Here is a 7500-nt window from a genome sequence, read left to right as displayed (position 1 = left end):
GTTGCCCTTCTCTCAAGTAAAGAGTCAGTTTTTTTCGGAAATTTTAAATCTTTGACGGAAAAACGTTATGTGCTTGTTCATTTTCGCAGATTTAAATGAAATATCACCCAATTCTCCGTTTCCGTCCAGGTCATATCAGTCTAAGTATCTTAACTTTTCGGTCAATGAAGTTTAAGCTATTCCAGACCAGGGCAGTTTGAGCGTTTACTCAACAGATCGTCTTCCGGTTTCTCTCAGCATTGAACGATGGAACTTATCTGTTCTGTCAGAAAATCTAATGATCCTGCCCCCCCCCCCCTCCCCCTTGTCAAATTCCCTATCTACGCCACTTTACTCGAAGTAAACCACGCTGAAGAGATAACTCAGTGATATCATATGTTTTGAAAATAGAAATGAATACAAAAGTAAATAGGAGATACAGGAGACGCCGGGAAGGATGAAAAAGAGCGTGGAACCTGAGAAGAGGAAGTTAATATAAGTTCTTAACATAACCTTATATTCTTGAGGCGGAGATGCGTTGGTGTAGCGAAGCGGGGTAAGAGATCACGGCTATAAATGTCGAGAGGGCAAAGTGGGGGGAAAATGAATAAATAAAAGTAAGTATATTGATCCACTGACAGATTACTAAAAGATGTATAAGAATCACCACGGGAGTAAGCCCTTTCTATAAAAAAAGAAAAACAAATCCATTAATACTGGATAAATACGTAGGCCTATCAACACGAAGGGTCAGTAATGGCATCCATTACGGGACACGAGTGTTTTCTTTGTTTTCCAAGTACACACCCGGTTCTCTCTTCATTTCCTTTGGTTCTGTTTCCGAAGGCAGTCGTTAAGCAGACGTGCCGGCAGGGTTGCTATTTTTTTCCTCGCCGCAGATCCCAGGAAAAAATTATGATATGTGTCCGTTGCGAATCGAAGTAGAGAATATTATCGGTTTATTTTTATTCTTACGATCTTAATCCTCTCGGACCTAGATCACACGTAAAAAGATCTTTGATATGAAAAGAGGAAAAGGGGAAAGAGACAAAGATGAAGATCAGGGAAGAAATAAGGAAGGAAGAGCGAGGCGTGGAAAGCTGAGACAGACACAGACACACACACACACACACACACACACACACACACACACACACACACACACACACACACACACAGAGAGAGAGAGAGAGAGAGAGAGAGAGAGAGAGAGAGAGAGAGAGAGAGAGAGAGAGAGAGAGAGAGAGAGAGAGAGAGAGAGAGAATTACATCCACAGGATGCGTTTCCAAACACCATCATAATGATGTATAAGATAGAGAGAGTGAGGGAAGGAGATTGTGAAAAGCGAGGGAGACGAGAACAAAGACAAAGGCGGTCAGAGAGGAAGAGATATCCTACAAAATTCGAACTATAAAGGGCACTCTTGGATTCCCATTTCCTATCTTGCTTATCCTCCTAGCAGTTTTCTCATTTTCTTTATCTGTTTTGCTTTGATTCCTTTCGATTTTGCACAGAACATTGCCACGAACTGCACTGATCCTCTTGCAGTCCACTTTGAAAACAGCCGAACCACAAGTTTGTACATACAGCGCAATGTCCTCGTCTGCACTAACAAGTATATTCGAGAACACGAACACCTTTTCAAAGACAATATCCATTATCAAGGTTATTATTCAATATATTTGTTTTGTGATTATATTCATTATTAATATATTAAATGAATTAATGCCCTTACAATTTATAGGATTATGATTAGGATCAGAATATTTCAGGATGCATACATACTAGATACGCGCGCGCGCGCACACACACACACACACACACACACACACACACACACACACACACACACACACACACACACACCTGGTAGCCAAGTTTTCGATGTAGCCATCGGCCATGTCCCTCTAGACCCATGCGATGGCCTCCCGCAGGCATTAAACTGATGGGGTCGGAATGTTGCCCATTTGCTCCTTGATGTGTGTCCACACTTTTTCTATCGGTTTCAGGCCCTGCGAGTTAATTGGCCACTTCATGCGCCACGGTAAGGGGCCGAGTCGTGTACAAAAGCACCATCTGGCTGACGAAGGTCAAAGGGATGCTTGAAATCCTTCAGGTAGTTTTCTGACCTTTCGCCGCTGCTCCAAACCATCACATAAGTTGATTGCTTGATCCCCCTAACAGCGTTCCGGGAGTCAAATCGGATGCTGCCCTTCGGACGTCGGACACATTTGCTTCTCACCATCATTCTCATCAGAGAAATTAGCCCTTCTCTACTTCCAAGGGGGCTAGTACTTGTATTTTCTGGGCAGAAGGCAACCTTTTTGTCTAAACTTCCTTTGTAAACATTGGTTTGATGGCGGTCTTGCAAAAGGGTCGATTGAGGTAACGCTGAAGCCGTTCACATATGGTACGAGCCGCAATGTTGTTTAGGATATATATATATATATATATATATATATATATATATATATATTATTCCGGTGCTCGTGATGAATAAGTTTTGCTTGACTGCAGACTTGATGGACGGAAAACTCTTGGCTTAAGTTATTACTGGCTTCATTGGGCGAGGTTTGGGTAGCGGCACTGTTCCGGGTAGATCTTTACTTGCAACGATGACGTGCAATATGGTTCTCATTGATCATCCTACGCGGCTACAAATGTCCTTAATCCTTACATTTTCCCTCCGCAGTAGGATGATTTGGGTCGTTCTGCCATTTTGGAAGTAGATCTGACCATTTTGAAAACGCATGAAATGGAAAGGGTATAAAGTATTGTCATATGAGTGGTGTTCATTAAAGACTTCCTCTTCCCCACTTTTCCACTTAGTAGACTGAAATTTTGAATGCAGAAAGATACATACCTCGATAGGTCATGTGTAGATTTGCGGTCCTTAACTTAAAGCATATTTCCTGTTGCAGTGGTAAAGATACAGTAAGGTGTGAAAATGAAAACTATTGATTACCAAGCCGTAACAGGGTTTTATATCTAAACGGCTGCACATCACAAGAGACCTTCGATTACGTAAAAGCAACTTATAAGGAGGATGCCCCATCATGTGACGTTAAAAATTGGCATTGCCAGTCTAGGTGTGGTCGGAAATCTGTGAAAGTGGGTCCTATTCCTGGGCGACCCCAGTCTGCCGTTAATGAGAAAACCATTTTGGAAGATCATTGTATTTTCGTTCGTGAGTTAGCCCAAGATGTCAAGATTAGTGTTAGGTCTGTGGACAAAATCATTCATAAACATCTGCATATGCAAACATTGTCTGCTTAGTGGGTTCCCAGGCTACTCGCAAGTCCATGGCTCCACGATTCTTTGAACCATGTGTCAAGAAATCTTTTTTGACAGACTGATTACACAGGACGAAACGGGTCCATGTATATATATATATATATATATATATATATATATATATATATATATATATATATATATATATGTATGTATGTATGTATGTATGTATATATATATATATATATATATATGTATATGTACATATATGTATACATTTGTATATATAAATATATACTTCTATATATGCATTCCTACACACACACACACAAACAAACACACACACACACACACACATATATATGTGTGTGTGTGTGTGTATGTGTGTGTGTGTGTGTGTGTGTGTGTGTGTGTGTGCGTGCGTGCGTGCGTGTGTGTGTATGTGTATGTGTATGTGTATATATATATATGTATATATATATGTTATATATATATTTATATATATATATGTATACACACACCCATACCCATATATATATATATATATATATATATATATATATATACATATATGCCCTACATATATGTCTATATATATCTATATGTATATATAGATATATACGTGTATATGTATATATATATATGTATATATATATATATGTAATATAGTTATAAATATGTACACACACGTGTATATATACATATATATGTATATATCATATTTTTAAATATATGTCCATATATATATATATATATATGTATGTATGTATGTATATATATGTATATAATATATATATGTATATTATATATATATGTATATATATATATATATATATATATATATATATATGTGTGTGTGTGTGTGTGTGTGCGTGTGTCTCTATATAGCTATCAATATATGTATGTGTGTGTGTCTATACACACACGCACACACACACACACACATACAAGAGAGAGAGAGAGAGAGAGAGAGCATATGCAAAAACTTTACCTTCTTATATCTTGCCCATTATCTTCTAATCAAGAGTTAAACTTTTTCCTTTTTCACGAATAATTATTTCTCGCAATTGTTTCTCTCTTCAAGTGTCACGTTCCCTTCTTAATGCAGCAACATCATGTTATGTATTGATCAAGTAATGGCTTTACACCCAGCACTGTAGCCAATATAAGCGATAAACACCAGCTAACAGAAAATACCTTTTAGGGAATATGAGTGTGAGTGTTTGATTCCAATACACCAATGCATCATTAATATCACAGGGCCTATTTTAAGGCCGAATACTTTTAAGTGGAAGATTGGGGGGCGCAGCTGAAGACAACTCAGCGGGGTCTTCCATTAGCTTTAGAATACTTTGGCTGTTTGGTCTGATTAGTGAAAAATAAAACCACTGTATTTTCTTCCAAAGCAGAGGAATTACTCCAGAAATGAACAATGGACTAATGAAGGTAACAACAACAAAAAGCGAAATTAAAGAATGTTGATTGTGCTACAGTGGTACCATACTATATAGGTATTACAGTCATTCAATACATTGATATAAATGACAAGAGTAAACTGCAGGAATGGCATATAACCGCACATGTAGACATACAGTGTGTGTGTAAAAATACACACACACACACACATATATATTTACATACATATATGTATATATGTATATAAATATATGTATATATGTGTATACACACATATATATGTGGGTGCGTGTGCCAGGTTCTTACAACTCAATAAATAATCAAAGGATTGCTCAAGATTGGAAAACCAAACTAGATTACCTTACACAATATTTATTGATATCATAACATGAGAAGTAATGTCAGTAAACGACTATACAAAATTAATATAATGAAATGATAAGGTAAATAAAACAAAATAATCAAAAACAAAGGAATGCCATACTGGCAAATAAAGCAGTTACACGAATATCTTTACAAAATAAAGGAAGACTGGCAAAGAGAGCAAACAGACAAAAGATAGCACACAAATTTAAGGCTAAGCTAATAATATAAAACGTTACAAAATGAACATAAAAGTCCTTAAACTTATCATAGAATAAATCATGTACAAAAAAAGTAAACAGTGCAGTTTTTACAAACAAGCAGAATTATATGAATATATCACTAAGAAGTAATAATGAATTACATAATCCAACAAAAGAAAATGAAAGTAGAACTCAAAAGTAAAATGAAATCAACACAGACAGGCGTTAACTAATTTTAAAAAGTAGTACCGCTCACTACTGCAAGATGATCGCTGTTTACATATGATTCACGGTAAACACGGTGATCACTTTCCACAGAAAGAACTTGGCGATGGAGCACCAAATACCACGAAATACGAAGGGAAGATGGCGTGATCAGCCAGACCTAGTTAGGATGTTCTTGGGACGCCTCTCGAAACCGGCCAGAGTAGGGTCCTATTCAATAAACAAAAATATCACAGAACATTACATGAGCCATAATTAATTTCTTGATACAACACAAAGTAATATCAAACCATACCGTCAATGTAAACCAATGAAATAAACGAAAATTGTCATACTTTACCAGCCAAGAGTTCGCAGTGCAATGAACCCAAGCTGGCGAATCACAACTGATCCGTTCAAATGATTCGTCCAAAAGACCGAACCCCGAACCCTCTATTCGCACAAGCAGCTCTGCGAGAATGTAACAAATGAAAGAAAGAGAAGAAGAAAAATACTTCCCTTCACACACAGTAAATAATGATATCTATAAATATTGTGTAAGGTAATATAGAGCTGGTTTTCCAACCTTGAGCAATCTTTTGATTATTTATTGGGTTTTAAGAACCTGGCAGTCACAATATATATATATATATATATATATGTGTGTGTGTGTGTGTGTGTGTGTGTGTGTGTGTGTTGTGTTCGTGTTCGTGCTTATATACATTAATAACTGAATAGATCAACAAATATGTTTGTGTAAAAATGAAAGCAGACACAATAAGTGATGAAAAAAACGTAACGTTTCGAACTCTCTAAGGGTTCTTCATCAGACGAATAATAAACCGAAATCAACCATTTCAGTTTATTATTCGTCGTACGAGGAACTCCTTTCATGTTTTCATTTTCATTTACATAACCGTGTGTGTGAGTGAGTGTGAACGAAGTATATATATATATATATATATATATATATATATATATATATATATATGTATACACACACACACACACACACACACACACACACACACACACACACACATATATATATATATATATATATATATATATATATATATATATATATATATGTATGTATGTATGTATGTATATATAGATAGATATGTATTTATATATATATATATATGTATATATATATATGTATACATATATATATACATATATACATATATACATATGTACTTACATATATATATATATATTTTTTTATACATATATATATAGTATTATATACATATATATATATATATATATATATATATATATATATATATACATATATGTATGTATATATATATATATATATATATATATATATATATATATATATATATATATATGTATGTATGTATGTATGTATGTATTAAGGACATTAAGTGACATTTTGCAAACAAAAACCCCGTCACTACTCGGTCATACATACAATAGGATCTAAGTGGAATATATCGATTGATTCAACAATATCTTTTCCTTCTTGCTTGGTTTCATTTCTCGCTAATTTTGTCCAATGCTTAAAAAATCATGAGGCCTTCCTAGACAAAACATTGCTGTCTATATTGACACAGTTGCTGGTGGCATGGATCCTTTTATTAATCATGAAAATATCATTGACTTTTTTTTACTACAAGACCCGGAAATGATGGAGCTGTCAGATCCATCATCTCCAGCGACCTCTGACGTTGCCAATTCTTGACGGCGGTTTCTTTAGGGAGGAAAATCTCGGAAGCCGCTACCGGGTTTTGGCCTTATTTCTCATAAATTGGGTTTTTGAAAAGACAAAAGGACTTATACAGATATTAACACTTGGTTTGTGTATAGAATAGAGACAGATAGGACGTTGTTTGTGTGTATGTGTGTGTGCATGTGTGTGTGTGTTTGTGCGTGAGTGAGTTGAATGCTTTTCATCTAAAATGCAAAAAAAAAAAAAAAAACATTTTACATAAGCTATTTGAATCCATAAACATATCAATCTAAGAAGCAGAAATACGATTGGATCATAGCTATAAATGCTAAATATTTAATTATTTAGATCGTTTTTGTCTGACTTCTGGTTAATAGACCCAGTACGGTACCAGCGAC

The sequence above is a fragment of the Penaeus vannamei genome, chromosome 7, assembly GCF_042767895.1.
Source record: "Penaeus vannamei isolate JL-2024 chromosome 7, ASM4276789v1, whole genome shotgun sequence".
Taxonomy (NCBI): Eukaryota; Metazoa; Arthropoda; class Malacostraca; order Decapoda; family Penaeidae; genus Penaeus; species Penaeus vannamei.
Note: the sequence above shows the minus strand (reverse complement) of the source record.